The sequence below is a fragment of the Anabrus simplex genome, chromosome 4, assembly GCF_040414725.1.
Source record: "Anabrus simplex isolate iqAnaSimp1 chromosome 4, ASM4041472v1, whole genome shotgun sequence".
Lineage (NCBI taxonomy): Eukaryota > Metazoa > Arthropoda > Insecta > Orthoptera > Tettigoniidae > Anabrus > Anabrus simplex.
The window spans coordinates 227,658,677-227,673,718 of NC_090268.1; the positions used below are offsets into that span (position 1 = coordinate 227,658,677).

Here is a 15,042-nt window from a genome sequence, read left to right on the forward strand (position 1 = left end):
CAGTTTTTCCGTCGGACTCAGCGAGGGATACCACCTCTACCGCCTCAAGGGCAGTGTAATGGAGCTTCAGACTTTGGGTCGGGGGATACAACTGGGGAGAATGACCAGTACCTCGCAAAGGCGGCCTCATCTGCTATGCTGAACAGGGGCCTTGTGGAGGGATGGGAAGATTGAATGGGGCAGGCAAGGAAGAGGGAAGGAAGCGGCCGTGACCTTAAGTTAGGGAGCATCCCAGCATTTGCCTGCAGAAGAAGTGGGAAACCACGGAAAACCACTCCGAGGATGGCTGAGGAGGGAATTGAAGCCACCTCTACTCAGTTGACCTCCCGAGGCTGAGTGGACCCCGTTCCAACCCTCGTACCACTTTTCAAATTTCGTGGTAGAGCTGGGAATCGAACCCGGACCTCTGGGGGTGGCAGCTAACGACGGTAACCACTACTCCACAGAGGAGGACCTTTCTTTTCTTTCTGAATCATTTTACCGTCTAGAGTTGTTTTCTCCCTTGGATTCAGCGAGGGATCCCACTGATACCGCCTCAAGGACAGGGTCGTGGAACGTGGGACATTCGGACGGAGATTCATCTGGGGTCCGCCTCTGTGGTGTAGTGGTCAGTGTGATTAGCTGCCACTCCCGAAGGCCCGGGTTCGATTCCCGGCTCTGCCACGAAATTTGAAAAGTGGTACGAGGGTTGGAACGGGGTCCACTCAGCCTCGGGAGGTCAACTGAGTAGAGGTGGGTTCAATTCCCACCTCAGCCATCCTGGAAGTGGCTTTCCGTGGTTTCCCACTCCTCCAGGCAAATGCCGAGATAGTAGCTAACGTAAGGCCACGGCCGCTTCCTTCTCTCTTCCTTGTCTATCTCTTCCAATGTTCCCATCCAAAAAAAACATGTTCTTTTTGCTTATTTTCCTGGACTTATTTTTCTTTCTTAAACGCTTTAACGTCCAGGGACCGCACCTCTACCGCCTCAAGGGCAATGTCCTGGAGCGTGAGACTTTGGGACGGGTGGTATACAAGTGGGGAGAGGACCAGTACCTCGCTATGCTTAAGAGCGGCCTAGTCCAGTTTGGAAGAAATGGACAAGGAAGAGGTAGGCAGTGGCCGTAGCCGTAAGTTAAGTACCATACCGGCATTTGCCTGGAGGAGAACTGAGAAACCACGGAAAACCACTTAGAGAATGCCCGAAGTGGGAATCGATCCCCCTCTATTCAGCTGACCTGCCGAGGCTGAGACAAACCCGTTCCAGCCCTCGGAGTTGGCAGCCAATCACACTAACTCACCAAACCACAAAGACGGACTACTTCCATTTCTACACATAGATTTCATCACAATTCAAAAAACTATTGAAGATATTTACATAACATTTTACACGAGTTTATCTATTTTCCTTACCTATATGTTTTACGTGGCACCGACACAGACAGGTCTTATGGCGACGAAGGGATAGGGCATGGCAAGGACTGGAGAGAAAACGACCTTAAATAAGATACAGTCTCAACATTTGCCTAGCGTGAAAATTTAAAGAAAAGCACATAAAGCCATCTTCAGGACTGTCGGCTGTGGCGTTCAAATCCACTGTCTCCTGAATGCAAGCTCACAGCTACGTGACACAAACCGAGCAGCTTTCTTTCTAAATATAACCGTTAGGGCTTATTTTTCTCGTAGTAACGTAGGATGCTCTCAGGATTTTAATAATTACTTCCCTCATGGGAAAAGGTTGAATTTAAGGGAGCACGAGCTGTTACCCTCGTAATTCTCCCATTCAAATTAAATTGGGTGACTTAAGTTCTGTGACTCTAAAATTGAACTTATGTTCTTTGGCTTTAAATATTTCTTCCACTTAGTCACCCCGCAGCATGGGATTAGCCTCTGCTTCATCGGGCCATCAGCCCATTTAGGGTTCTAACCATTTCATTCTGGAGGGATTCGTGTCCGTCTAATTAGTTATCGTTCTATCGTAAAGTTTCCCTTTCCTAAATCCGTTTCGCTGTGGCCAAGTATTGTAGGTCTTTGGCCTCTATATATAAGTTTCTCGAAGGGTAACCTTAGTAAGTAAGCTAGATCTGTATTCTTCAACGTAATATGTGAATTTGTTATCAATAATGTACATTTAAAGACTGTATCAATAGCCCATTATGGGGCTAATCTTGTTTTGTGATATGGGTTGTGACCCATGTTTCGGAAGTATAATCATGGAGACAAGGTCTCTTAAATTTTAAGGCTAGCTTCTATTTGAAAAGAGGATGATGCAACTCGACCTTATCATGGCCATGTTCATGTTATGGGATCTTAATCCCTTGATAATTGTACCTGTGTCAGTCTTTTATCTCTTATTTTGCTTTTGTGCGTCGATGAGCGTCAGTATCGTTTCACCATTTCATCTACTTCTACATTCAATAACGATGTCCATCAAATCACCAATCTCTTTCGAAAACATAACGTAAAAGTTTTCTTCAAGGGACTTCAGAAATTATACACAATTAAGTCGTAAGTGTTTAACGAGCAACCTTGCTCTTTTATGAATTGTACTTACCGTGATGGAACCTAAATGTATTAGAGAAAAAAGAAACAAAATTTCTGGAATTTTGCTAGCTACTTTGAATATTGTGTGTCTGCCTACTCAACTCAGACGCTACCTATTCATCTGTGAGCCACGGAACCACGGTAGCAATTATATTATTATTATTATTATTATTATTATTATTATTATTATTATTATTATTATTATTATTATTATTATTATTATTATTGTACCGGGCGGTACACCTCCACGCCGCTAATTTAAAATTTGCGCCAGTTGAAACTCCTCTGCTGGAGGAAGTCTGAACTTTATATACGCTATTAATTCGCTACCTTCTCAGAAGATGTCACCACGTGGAAAATTTTGAGTTTTTGAACTGTGTCATTTTTGATGTGTTTTTGTTTCGCTTGAAGTAAGAAGTGTGAACTTTCTCTTCTAGAGGACACTACTGAAGATCAACAATAGTGCACCCTAGTGCGAAGTCAAAGAACTATTTTGTTGGAGAAATTTTTATTTCAAATGTTTGTCTTTGCTAAAAAAAATTTCAGTTATTGTTTAAGTTGGCGGTATACCCCTCTCTTTCCCCTTGTTTTGCATTTAACCAATCCCGAATTTCTGTTATTAATTTCTGACCAATCATAGGTATCTTCCCCCAACTTGAATATGTTGCTGTATCCTACCCAATAAAAAGTTTGTGGGAGGGTGTTTTCATTCCCCTAACACCTAGAACCTTCCGCGAGAGGATATAAACTGCTGATTTTAGGGTCTCCGGGCCACTTCAGTTCCATCTTTCAGTGTATTAAGTACATAGCAGGAGGCGGGAAGCGCCTCTTTCCTCGGCAGCGGTCAACAACAAGGTAATGGCCGATTAATAACTTCTTTCTTTGCTTGCTCAGCAGTTTAACTCTCGGGGCGGGTTCTAAGCGTTCCACCATGTAACCTTTTCCTAAATGTAACGACTCTTTTCATATATTCTCTTTTAAAGCTACATACTGGGATAGAGAGTGCTAACCCTCTCGAGCTCCCACTCATATTGTTTTGAGGTGAACTTATTTTTCTCAACCTATTCTTCGTTAACGTAAAACAAATTGTTCTCTTCTTAAGTCACCTCTTTAGTATGGGATTAGCCCTTGTACTAACGGCCTAGTGCCAAGTAGGTCTTAATCAAAGTGTATTAGGAGTGCAAGTTCGCCTCCTCTCAAATTGTTACCTTAGAGGTCATTTAATTAACCTTCTTTTCATTTTATAGACCTCAGTAGATTGGGTATTTTACCCCTGTGTTTATGTCCGTTGAGGACAACTTGAAGGTGGAGTTTGGTGTGGCCTGGGAGAGGCTTAAATTTGAGAGCGAGTGGCTCTTTTGAAAATTGAGTGTTGTATGCCTCGTGGAGGCTTTTCAGTGTAATTTGGAGCTAGGGCTCCTAGGCATGAATGGGGTTTTCTGCCCCTCTGTTGAAACTTGTGTTTGGAGGTAAAACTGAGCTGATTGCCCAAGCATTGTGTTTTCAGGGCTCGAAGCCCAAATCCTGTAAATATTGTAACTACCCTTGGACTTGCTACTTTGTACCTGCCATGCTTGTTATTTCTTTGTTTTTGAAAAGAAAATATAACCTGATTAAATTTTAAATTAATTTTACTTTAGTAGCTTGAGACCCGTTCACCACCCCGCACCTTCTTTCACGCATAACTACCACAAAAACACCGTAACAATTATTATTATTATTATTATTATTATTATTATTATTATTATTATTATTATTATTATTATTATTATTATTAATCCTTTCACCTATTGGGCGAGTTGGCCATGCGGTTAGGGCCGTGAAGCTGTGAGCTTGCAACCGGGAAATAGTGGGTTCGAATCCCATTGTCGGCAGCCCTGAATATGGTGTTCCATGGTTTCCCATTTTCACACCAGGCAAATGCTGTGGCTGTACCTTAATTAAGGCCACGACCACTTCCTTCCAATTCCTAGTTCTTTCCTATCCCATCATCGCCATAAGACATATCTGTGTCGGTGCGACGTAAAGCCACTAGAAAAATCCTTTCACCCTCTAGGGTTGGTTTTGCCCCTAGGAATCAGCAAGGGATACCACCTGTACCACCTCTAGGGTAGTGTCCTGGGGAGTGAGACTTTGGGTCGTGGGGATAAAACTGGGGTGGAGGATCAATATCTCCCCCAGGCGGCCTCACCTGCTAAGCTGAACAGGAACCTTGTGAGGGGATGGGAAAATTGGAAGGGATAAACATGGCAGATGGAAGGAAGTAGCCGTGGCCTTAATTTAGGTACCATCCCGGCATTTGACTGGGGGAGAAGTGGGAAACCACGGAAAACCACTTCGAGGATGGCTGAGGTGGGAATCGAAACTCCCTGTACTCAGTTGACCTCCCAAGGCTGGGTGCACCCCGTTCCAGCACTCGTACCACTTTTCAAATTTCGTGGCAGAGCCGGGAATCGAACCCCGCCCTGCGGGGGGGGGGTGGCATTTAATCACACTATCTACTACACCACAGAGGTAAGTGCGGTCAGTATCCAGTATTCGGGAGATAGTAGGTTCGAACCCCACTGTCGGCAGCCCTGAAAATGGTTTTCCGTGGTTTCCCATTTTCACACCAGGCAAATGCTGGGGCTGTACCTTAATTAAGGTCACGGCCGCTTCCTTCCCACTCCTAGCCCTTTCCTGTCCCATCGTCGCCATAAGACCTATCTGTGTCTGTGCGACGTAAAGCAAGTAGCAAAAAAAAAACAAAAAAAAAAAAAACAAAAAAAAAAAACAAAACACCACAGAGGCGGATAAATAAATTAATAATCTTCAATCACGCCAGGCATACGTTCAGTTGCACGTGGTCAGTATAACGACTCTCTCAACGGTATCTCTTGATTTTAATAGCCAACGCTTCGTCTCATATTGAACAGGGGTTGAAATCGTACTTGTCACATCCGGGAAAGAAACAGAAACCATCTTCATAGTCTAATTACACGTGGCTCGTTCGTCTAGGGGTATGATTCTCGCTTAGGGTGCGAGAGGTCCCGGTTTCAAATCCCGGACGAGTCCATGATTTTGTTTTTACACTACATTTCTTTGCAAGTATGTAATAAACAGAGACTGCATTCATTTATTTTAACATAATGAAACATCTGAACATGAGATGTGAGTGTATGTGTACAGTTTCTATTGCATGTTGCATGCTTTAGTGTTATGGAACTACGAGATACCTTTAAGGCATTTCTTTTTTTGCTAGGGGCTTTACATCGCACCGACACAGATAGGTCTTATGGCGACGATGGGATAGGAAAGGCCTAGGAGTTGGAATGAAGCGGCCGTGGCCTTAATTAAGGTACAGCCCCAGCATTTGCCTGGTGTGAAAATGGGAAACCACGGAAAACCATTTTCAGGGCTGCCGATAGTGGGATTCGAACCTACTATCTCCCGGATGCAAGCTCACAGCCGCGCGCCTCTACACGCACGGCCAACTCGCCTCGTTTTACAGCAATTAATTGCACTACATTGGCAACAGCAACAGCATGTCTGTACGGTTCCCACTAGATTGCACATGGCCATCCGCGTCATGGAACTCTCTTCATCTTCATTGATTGTTATATAGTCTATATATGTCAAGAGTATCAGTCTTTTTTAAAGATTACATCTTCTTCTTAATCTGTTTAACCTCCAGGGTTGGCTCTTCCGTCGGACTCAGCGAGGGATTCCACCTCTACCGCCTCGAGGGCAGTGTCCTGGAGCTCAGACTCTGGGTCGTGGGATACAACTGGGGAGGATAACCAATGCCTCGCCCAGGCGGCCTCACCTGCTATGCTGAACAGGGGCCTTGATGGGGGATAGGAAGACTGGAAGGAATAGACAAGGAAGAGGGGAGGAAGCGGCTGTGGCCTTAAGTTAGGTACCATCCCGGCATTTGCTTGGAGGAGAAGTGGGAAACCACGGAAAACCACTTCCAGGATGGCTGAGGAGGGAATCGAACCCACCTCTACTCATTTGTCCTCCCGAGGCTGAGTGGAGCACGTTCCAGCCCTCGTACTACTTTTCAAATTTCGTGGCAGAGCCGCGAATCGAACCCGGACCTCTGGGGGTGGCAGCTAACGACGGTAACCACTACACCACAGAGGCGGACGAACGGTTAGTTAAGAGTTAATAATGAAGGAAGTTGGAAACTAATGTAGATCTTTCCTTTAATGAAAGTAGCTGTCGCAAATGATGTCCATCGTCCTCAATACAGGCGTTGCATCGGAGTAAAATAATGCAGAAACTCTCGGATCTCTCGTCTGATCTCATTCCTCGTGACTTCAAGTGTACGTGGATTGTTCTTGTACACTTTCTGTTTTGAAGTTCTCCGCAAATAAAAAATCGTAGACTCTAAACCGCGGACCGACAGGGCCAAATTCCACGACTATTATTCTCTCATCGAACAGCGGTTGTAATGCATGTATTACTGGTGATCTGTATGGCTAGTGACTTTATCATCCTGGAAGTAGGCATACTGTTTTATTTCCTCAGTTGAACATTTCAGAAAATAGCTGCAGTATGTTCGTTCCGAGTTAACTGAATCATAAAGAAAGGATAAGAGATCAATGGTATTTCGAATGATCTTCTTCTTCTTCTTCTTCTTCTTCTTCTTCTTCTTCTTCTTCTTCTTCTTCTTCTTCTTCTTCTTCTTCGTGGTAAGCAAATAGTATTCTTATCTCCTGCACCTCAGCGGGACTTTCGTGAACAGATGGCAGCAATGTCTGGAAAAATGCTTCTAAAAGCAAAGAAGTTTCGTTTTCTGTGTCAATAGTTACGTGGGCCGATGACCTTCGATGTTAGGCCCCTTAAAACAACAAGCATCATCATCATCAATAGTTACACGCGCTCTGTAGAGATTGTACAGTTCTGCCTTACCTGACGAAGACACTTGGAATTATCGATCTTTAAGAAAGAGATATGTACATTAATGCACTCGATAAGTTCGGAATGATAAAGGCTAGCTGGGTAATGACACTCTCAGCTCAGGGCCCCGTAGTCTTAAAAGCTCGCTCCCAATTTGAAAAACCCTGGTGAATCATTCCTTTTTGTCGTCTGTTGCGACATGCAGGGGATATCGTGGATGTATTCTTTGCCTCCATGCGGCACAATTCATCGTATTCACAGCTTCACTAACGCCAGCAGCCTAGAGTAAAGTACGTGTTCTTCGGGAGGGGCGTAGCACATGGCTCGTTGGTCTAGGGATATGATTCTCGATTTGGGTGTGAGAGGTGCCGCGTTCAAATCCCGGACGAGCCCATTTTTCTGGAATCAAAAGTCATCTCTCGGGAGAAGGCGATTACAGTTTATGAGGCCCAACATTGAAATATCGGCCTTTTGTTCAGAAACAGTGAGCGCTGTAATATTCAAGTTATCAGTATAGTTGTTCAAAATGTCCACCATTAGCTTCCAGGCGAACCTCTGCATGAACTCAACTGAGTATTGAGTAGGGGGTGGGGTCGATTCCAACCTCAACCATCGTCGAAGTGGCTCTATGTGGTTTCCACCTCTTCCCCAGGCAAATTCGGGGATGGTACCAAACTTCGGCCACGGCCGCTTCCTTCTCTCTACCTTCCCAATCCCTTCCAATCCTCCCATCCCTCACACAGCCCCTGTTCAGCATCACAGGTGGGGCCGCGTGGACGTGGTACTGGTCCTCCTCACGAGTTGTAATCCATCCCCGACGAAATGTCTGACGCTTCAAGACATTGCTCTTTAGGCGGTAGAGGTGGGATCCCTCGCTAAGTCTGGATGAAAAACCAACCCTGGAGGATCTACGGTTTAAATAAATTTGCGGAAGATCTAGCATATGTAAATCCTGGATGACTTATATGGCGTTTTCTTCAAGACACTGCCATCTGTGCTACTTCTTGATGGATGCAATATTTTTTTCTTTTGTCTATTGACAAGGCCGGAGCAAACTGTAGAGCTTCCATCGAAGTTACAGTCTAACGATATGACAGCTTCTGTGGCATTCGGAGCACGACCAGCTGAACTGGATGTTAGGAAAAGTGCTACTCACAGAGCCGCTCGTGCCGCAATACCTTTCTGTCTCAGGGAGGAAAGCAGTGGGAAACTACCTCATTCCTCGTCACGCCTTGCATGCCTCATTATGGAGCCACCAACGGTTAATGCGCTTTTGTGACTTTCCCACAACTGCATAACCTTTAGTGGTGCTGTTTTCAGGATCCAACCATTCTCTGTGCTGAAGACTTAACAGACAGGAAGATAGACAGGTAGACATGATACTGTTCTTGTGGTTACTAGCCACGGAACCTACAATTTAGCATCATATGTGAAATTCAGTATCGTGGGTTGCATTTCGACCGGCGTTCAAACAGCAGCTGCTAAGATGTCTTACAGCCAACATAACAGTATAACAGAAACACTGTAATTTATTTTACATATTCAACACATAGGTAATTTCTTTCACGTAGCATTAACTGCACATTTCTCAAAACTACATTGCATTCGGAAGTGTTGCTTTCCTCAGAGGATTCTACAAACACGCAGGAGGGATTTCTGGTACCGTGCATTAGAAGCACTTTATAAAAGCTGCAGGGCTCGTCCCGGATTTGAACCCGGGACCTCTCGCACCCGAAGCGAGAATCATACCCCTAGACCAACGAGCCGCCTGCCTAGTGGTGACACAGAGCTGTGAGCTGGATTAGCGTGTCATATGCCTGTGACGCCAGCTGTCGACTAGCCCCTTCCTAATTCACTGCAGTATAACAAACTACTTAATTTAATCTGCATACTGATCCTATAATTCGTCAATGTGATGGTTTCATCAGCCATTCCGGAGATTATAGCCACACATTTTGTTTTCAGACTTCAGATATTCGCTGTAATTTCAGACCGTTGATTAAGAATTTGCGAAATAGGTACATGATACAAGAACTTGCGAAGTACGTAGATGCTATGGTTTCCAAAAGAACGCAACGTTGATTTCTTTCGACAAGGGTCTAGTTCTCAGGGATGTCCAACATTTTAGCACCTCCGTAACACTGTGATGTGATCATCATCATCTGTTTACCCTCCAGGTTCGGTTTTTCCCTCGGACTCAGCGAGAGATACCACCTCTACCGCCTCAAGGGCAGTGTCCTGGAGCTTCAGAATCGTGGTCGGGGATACAACTGGGGAGAATGACCAGTACCTCGCCCAGGCGGCCTCACCTGCTATGCTGAACAGGGGCCTTGCGGGGGCTGGGGAGATTGGATGGGACAGACAAGGAAGAGGGAAGGAAGCGGTCGTGGCCTTAAGTCAGGTACCATCCCGACATTTTTCTGGAGGAGAAGTGGGAAACCACGGAAAACCACTTCCAGGATGGCTCAGGAGGGAATCGAACCCACCTCAGCCATCCTGGAACTGGTTTTCCGTGGTTTCCCACTTCTCCTACAGGAAAATGCCGGGCTGGTACCTAACTTAAGACCACCGCCGCCTCCTTCCCCCTTCTTTGTCTATCCCCTCCTCTCTTCCCATCCCCCAGCAAGGTGAGGCCGCCTGAGCGAGGTACTGGTCACCCTCCCCAGTTGTATCCCCCGACCCAGTGTCTCACGCTTCAGGACATTGCCCTTGAGGCGGTAGGGGTAAGATCCCTCGCTGAGTCCTGGAGGGTAAGCAGATTAAGAAGAAGAAGAACATGACGTTCTGGATATTAATTTATTTGTAAAGCAAAGTCATCTCCGTACAGGCCATGAAGGCCCTATCCGTAACGTCGGCATCTGATAGGGTAGAGTGCCCGGCCGCCTTTGCCCCCAGGAATTAACCTGGTACTCATTTTTGGTGTAGGCTGAGTGAACCTCAGGGCCATGTGCACCTCCAGAAGTGGAAATCTCGTTTCTTAAATTTTACGACTTCCTGTCGGGGATTCGAACCCACGTCCTTCCGCGCGAACCGAGCACGCCTTTACCTCCTCGGCCAAGCAGCCCCCTATTAATTTATTTGAAGTTATCTGAAATATAATATACACACAAATATTCTATTTATGGTATCAAGTTAGAAGAAAAGTGCTTTCTTTCTTTCTATCTTTCTTTCTTTCTTTCTGTCTTAAATCTGATTTTCCGTGGGTCTCAGCGAGAGATCCCACCTCTACCGCCCCAAAGGCAGTGTCCTGGAGCGTGAGACTTTGGGTTCGGGGATACAACTGGGAAGGATGACCTGTACCTCGCCCAGGCATCCTCACCTGCTGTGCTGAACAGGAATCCGTGTAGGTATGCGAAGATTGGAAGGGACAGGCAAGGGAGAGAGAAAGAAGCGGCCGTGGCCTTTAGGTACCATCCCGACATTTACCTGGAGGAGAAGTGGGAAACCACAGAAAACCAGTTCCAGCCCTCGTACCACTTTTAAACTTTCATGGCAGAGCCTAGAATCGAACTTGAGTCTCCGGGGGTGGCAGCCAATCACGCTAACAGCTACACCACAGAGGCAGACTAGAAGATAAGTTCGTTTCAAAATTCTCATTGAAGACACCGGGGGATTCGAACCCTAGTTCTCCCGTTCACTATCCAGGCGCTTTAACAAACTAAGCCACGGCGACCTAGGCATTGTAGACTAATGGCTTCCTAATAGGAGTTGTTTTGAGGGGAAGGGTAGGATAAACGTTCTCCTGGGGTAGTTCATGCGTTTTATTATTATTATTATTATTATTATTATTATTATTATTATTATTATTATTATTATTATTATTCGGCTATGTGATGTAGTCGTTTGTGTGATTAGCTGCCACCCCGGAGGCCTGGGATCGATTCCTGGCTCTGCCATGAAATTTGAAAGGTGGTATGAGGGCTGGAACGGGGTTCACTCAGACTCGGGAGGTTAACTGAGTAAAGGTGGGTTCGATTCCCATCTCAGTCATCCTCGAAGCGGTTCCCCGTGGTTTCCTACATCTCCTCCGGGCAAATGCCGGGATGGTACCTAACTTAAGGCCACAGCCGCTTCCTTCCCTCTTCTTTGTCTGTCCCTTCCATTCTTCACATCCCCCCACAAGACCCCTGTACAGCATAGGAGGTGAGACCACCCGGGCGAGATACTGGCCATCCTCCCCAGTTGTATCCCCCAACCCAGAGTCTGAAGCTGCAGGACACTGCCCTTGTGGCGGTTGAGGTGGGATCCCTCGGTGAGTCCGAGGGAGAAACCGACTCTGGAGGGTAATCAGATAAAGAAGAAGAAGGGTTTCCTCTCATATCGAACCGGGGTTGAAATCGTACTTGGGACATTCGGCTAAGAAACGGAGCCAATCTTCATTATCTAAGGTGTACGCACCGATGCAACAAACATCATATTGTGTAAGAGAAGCACGTTAGTGGCTGTTTCACCTTAGAGCTGCAAGTACAGATTCAAAAAGTGTGGGGAACATGTTTTGTAACGCCTGGTATGTGAACGTTAATTCGGTACGTGGGGTTCCAATGGTCGTACAGCATACCTTGAGACAGCTACTCAGGGTATGTCAAATCGAAGTTATTCTCCATCTTTAGGCGTAGCCATGCATTAAATTATCAGGTGACCCCTCAAAACAAAGCGAATAGCGGTGCGTCCATGAGTCGTTGTGAGATACACAGACTACTGTGACCATTTGAGGACGTTGTACGTCAACCAGCACATCCCATGAGACATCTTAATGAGGTTCAAGTCGCAAAGGCCGTCACTTTGATCCAGGAAGGATGGACTTTTCGTCGTTTTACTGTGGAACTCAATGTCTCTCTGTCAGTTATTCAACGCTTGCGGAATCGCTCCAGTGAGACAGGCCAGTTCGCAAGGAGGGCTTCACAAGGTCGTGAACGCATGACAACACCACAGGATGACCATCTGTGCGTTGCGGCGTCGTTCAGCAACTGCCAGAGAACTGCAACAAGACCTCAGGAGGGCCACTGGAGTCACGGTATCTTACCAGGCAGTAAGGAACATGTTAAGAGAAGTGTCCGTACGACCCAGACGTCCTGTTCGAGTGTCCCGTTCAATGCAGCAACATCGCGCAACTCGCCTTCTGTTTGCCCATACGCATGTCAACTGACAACTTCGCCAATGGAGACCTGTGTTGTTCACAAACCAGTCCAGATATCCCCTGACACAGCGTGATGGACGTCAACGCGTATGGAGACGCCGTGGTGAACAGTACATGCCAAATGTTGTCCAGGAAAGCGACCGATTTGGACGGGGTTCTGTGATGGTGTGGCGTGGCATCAGTATTGATGGCCGTACGGATCTTGTCGTTGTCCGTGGTAATATTACCGCTGCAGGGTATACCGAGCAGATACTGATACAGCATGTGTTGGTTGCTGCATACGGTGTTGGCCCTGAATTCGTACTCATGCACGACAGTTCCAGGCCTCATGTAGCGCGCATCACCAGAGCTGTCTTGCGAGAACTCGACATTCAAGAGATGGAGTGGCCAGCAGTTAGTCCCGACCTTAATCTCATCGAGCATGTGTGGGGTAGGCTTGACAGAAGTGTTCGTGGGCGTCCTGCACCACCACAAACTTTCCAAGATCTCGAACAGGCTCTCTTTGAAGAATGGGTCCTGATACTGCAACGTGACCTCCGTTGACTTATACGGAGCATGCCATGTAGGTGTCAAGCTGTGATAAATGCTCGTGAAGGACATACTGAAGCTCACCAGCTGTGATAAAAATCCACCATGGAGGAGTGTTATCACTTTGTTTTCGCCCCTGCTTGGACATTTCCGTTTGTGTTCTGAAATTGAACGCGAATCCATCGATGTTCTTTTGTTTACTTAAACGGTAAATAATAAAGGTTGTGAGGTATTGTTTTGTGGAGCATGGGATACGTTCAAAAACATTTTCCCCTAATTGTTTGAACTGTGTATATATGCGGTTCTTTGGTCTAGGGGAATGAATGATTCTTGCTTAGGGTGCAAGGAGTCACAGGTACAAGTCTCGTACGAGCTCGTAGTTATTTTTTACACTATATTTTGTTACAATGTGTACGTGAAAGTGGACAGTGAGTTAATGCAAGTGTGCCAAAAAAACATTTTGTGACACATATCGGATATCTTTTTGAAGGGTACTGCATGAATTTATTTTAACGTAATTGAACATCTGAACATGAGGTGTGTGAAAGAGAGTTAATAATTGAGTACCTCAGTGGAATAACGTTGGATGTGACATTTTGGTCTGAAGTGAGATTCCAGTGAAATAACGTTGGTTGTTACTCCCTCCATAAGATAGTAAATAGTCTAAGAGAAATTTCCTTTTAAAACACACTTTTTGATAGCAAAATTTGGCTTCCCTGGAAGAACGTTGTATGTTGTGCAAGATGGCGGATGCATCCTGTTGTAAGCTGTCACCATCAGTTCTTAAAAACATGAATAACTCAAGAAAACGTAAGCTGAATTTCAATAAATGGAAAGGCAATGCTAGGAAGATTGCAAGAAACAGTGGGAAAGAGTATTTCAATCGGAAAGGAAAGGTTGTCCAAGAGAAAAGGCCTTCATTTGAGGTAAGTGGAAAAACGTTGGATGTTACTGTTGTTGAATTTTGTATGAATATATTGCAGGTATATTGGCTATAACCAATTTCTGTATATTCAGCCACTTCATTTCTTATTTCTACTGGTTTCTAAATGATTTAAAGAGAAATTTAGTAGAAATATACTAATTTTGAGGTTAAGGCAGTCTTGTAACTGGGTAAAATACAGGATTACTAAGTGACATGAAAATATTTTACTGACAAGTAATATTTTAAACTTTCTAGAATGGTAGGGTTTATTAGTTATTCACTTTCTCCTGTCCTTGTAGGATCAAGTTTGCTCCAACAAGTTCTCCAGACCTGGATGCAAATTTATGGACGTTGATAAGAAGATGCAAGAGTTCGACAACTTCTACAATACAGATTACAATGACCAGACTGTATTCCTGAGTGACCATATGAGTATAAGTGAGCCCAGTAGGAGGAGACCTGGGAAGTCAGATGCAACATCAAGTCGTAAGGCGTAGTTTTCTTATTACGTTAAAGTGGACAGTGAGTTAATGCAAGTGTGCCAAGAAAACATTTTGTGACACATATCGGATATCTTTTTGAAGGGTACAAATTTTGCAAGGTAAGTTGAAAAATGCAGACAGAACACTAGAGGATAAACGTGGCCGTCGTCATAATAGACCACATACAACACCAAACACAACAAAAGATAAAATTAGGGAATTCATTAACAGACTTCCACGCCAGCCTAGTCACTACAGCCGAAAGAAAACTGCAGCTGAATATTTAGATCCCAAGCTAAATAGCAGAAATATTTAAAGAAGAGTTCCCTGATAGAGATGCTGGTAAGCACATATTCAAAGATATTTTTAGTTCTGAATTTAACCTCAAGTTTGGACTACCGAGAAGCGGCACATGCAGAGTATGTGACGAACTTTTTGTTAAGCTTCAAGCAGCAGAAAATGAAAAAGCGAGGCAGGAGATACAAGTTGAAAGTGACCTCCACCATGCAAGGGCAGACAGTGCATATGCGTACCTCAAATCTGACATTGAAAAGTCAAAGACAA

At 45.1% G+C, this 15,042-nt stretch overlaps 1 protein-coding gene and 1 non-coding gene across 2 annotated transcripts in view; one reads left to right on the top strand and one right to left on the bottom strand.

The window, feature by feature from the left end:
- The window catches only part of LOC136872598 (E3 ubiquitin-protein ligase TRIM45), a 362,766-nt gene that overhangs the window by 81,340 nt on the left and 266,384 nt on the right, over positions 1–15,042 (top strand). The gene's annotated exons all lie outside the window — the stretch shown is intronic.
- TRNAP-CGG (transfer RNA proline (anticodon CGG)) lies at positions 9,101–9,172 on the bottom strand. Its single transcript has one exon. It is a non-coding gene; the product is annotated as a tRNA-Pro (tRNA).